Source organism: Cottoperca gobio, chromosome 16, assembly GCF_900634415.1.
Source record: "Cottoperca gobio chromosome 16, fCotGob3.1, whole genome shotgun sequence".
Lineage (NCBI taxonomy): Eukaryota > Metazoa > Chordata > Actinopteri > Perciformes > Bovichtidae > Cottoperca > Cottoperca gobio.
This window is the reverse complement of record NC_041370.1, coordinates 1,438,996-1,440,803: the sequence shown is the minus strand read 5'-3', so window position 1 is coordinate 1,440,803 and position 1,808 is coordinate 1,438,996. Positions and strand designations below refer to the sequence as shown.

At 35.3% G+C, this 1,808-nt stretch overlaps 1 protein-coding gene across 12 annotated transcripts in view; it reads right to left on the bottom strand.

Moving 5' to 3' along the window:
* Positions 1–1,129: 1,129 nt before the first annotated feature.
* The window catches only part of mef2d (myocyte enhancer factor 2d), a 91,393-nt gene continuing 90,714 nt past the window's right edge, over positions 1,130–1,808 (bottom strand). For all 12 annotated transcript variants that reach the window (XM_029450757.1, XM_029450750.1, XM_029450751.1 and 9 more), the window contains one exon: positions 1,130–1,808. This exon is cut by the window's right edge and continues 3,905 nt beyond it. The gene's annotated coding sequence lies outside the window, so the exon portion shown is untranslated.

Sequence of the window (1,808 nt, the reverse complement as noted above, 5' to 3'; positions counted from 1 at the left end):
GACAACGACGACGATGCAAAGTAAAAGTACACATCGTGCAGAATGTGTATTTATTAGATCTTATAGGTTTTAAACTACTCTACAAGGTAATTAGTAACTATAGCTGTCAAAAGTAAGTGCTATTTTAGCACAAGTATAAAATAGCATATCATTGAAAAACTCTAAATTGTACTTACAGTACTTGAAACAATGCCTGGAAAGTAACTAAGTACATTTACTCAAGTATTAACTCGTACACTCCAAATAAACACTGATTTATTTCTGAGTGTTAAATATAAATAGACAAAACAAGCTGTCATGTAGCGACGGAGGGCGTGCATGTCATCATGTCTCCCGTTGTATTTGTACGGTTCATTAGCGTCGACACTGTTGTTCCTGGGATAACTAAATAATGATTCTCCGCTGTCACTTCCTGTAAAGCTGTTTACACGCCATCACAAAATAATTACTCCTTCATTCTGAGTTTTGACACTTTGTGTTGAGATGAAGGAATAATTGCTTGTTTTGTTGAGATAACATTGTTTCCTTGTTTTCTATCTAAGCTTGTTTACAGTCATGTAATAATCTTTCTGTTTTCATAAACATATTTTAAAAGCACCTCGTCTGTGTCGGTTGTGCTTCTTGGACGTCACTTTACTCAGATGTCAGACAAATTAATGTATTGTTATTCAAGAGTGTCAGATTTGTCCTTTGACCTTTGACCTCTGTAAAAAGACAGGACATCAATCGAGTGTCACATTTCATTGATCTGCACGTCAGCTAAACAACACGCATGTAAATGTTCGAACAATGTGTCACCGTTAAAAACCCAAATAAAGATGCATCTTTAAAAATACCTTCATTCCTCCTCTGACATAAAAATGTAAATGTAGCTTTAAAACTTTCTCAACGTCAACACACGTGTAAAAATCTGAACAACATGAATAATGAGCACATGGTGGAGAACACTGCATACGTCTCAGGCGTTCCTTAGAGACGAAGAACAAGGTGACACGTTGGATGTCTGAGCTGTTCAATGCCTCCATGCTAAACATCACAGCGCCATCTAGTGGCGACAACATGCTAATGCCGTCACATCCAACAGCAGGGCGGAAGAACTCCCAAAGAAAGACACACAGCCAAACGTTTCTGTAGGTCAACTTGTCTATTTAATATATAAAATACGGTAAAACATACGCAAAAAGGGGAGGCGGGTAAGAGGGGACCAATGGATACTTTGGTACAATAACAAACACTTTTTTTTGTAAAAGCAGTATAGAATTTGTAATAACATATCAGTGCATACTTTATTTATGAAAATATACACAAATTGTATATCATTCTCCAAAAAACAACAAAAGTATCTTTACAACAAAAAAGCAGACTAGCCGAACACAATATATTAGCTATCATTTATTTTAAACTTTTTTCTTCAATTTTCTTTTCCTTAAATGTATTTCTGTGATGTATATTTGTGTCGATATTACATTTTATTTCCTATAACATGATTCACTCTTTGCCCATGCACCGTCGTGTCACGCTGCCCCCCCCTCCCCCCATGTGGACCGAGAGGTTTGTACATTGGACTCAAAGTTGCAGCATTAAAGCGTTTTGTCGCAGTCGACCTGTTCAGCGCCACACGTGTACTAATATCACTACGCTTGTGTCGTTTGTTTCATGTCATAAAAATCGTGCAACATTAGTAACACCCTTTTTTTTTTTTGAAGAAAAAAGAAAACAAATCCCAAAAAAGATAAAACAAAAAATATATTTATAGAATATTTTTTTATATAATAAAATAAAATAAAATTCCAAATAAAACAAAATGC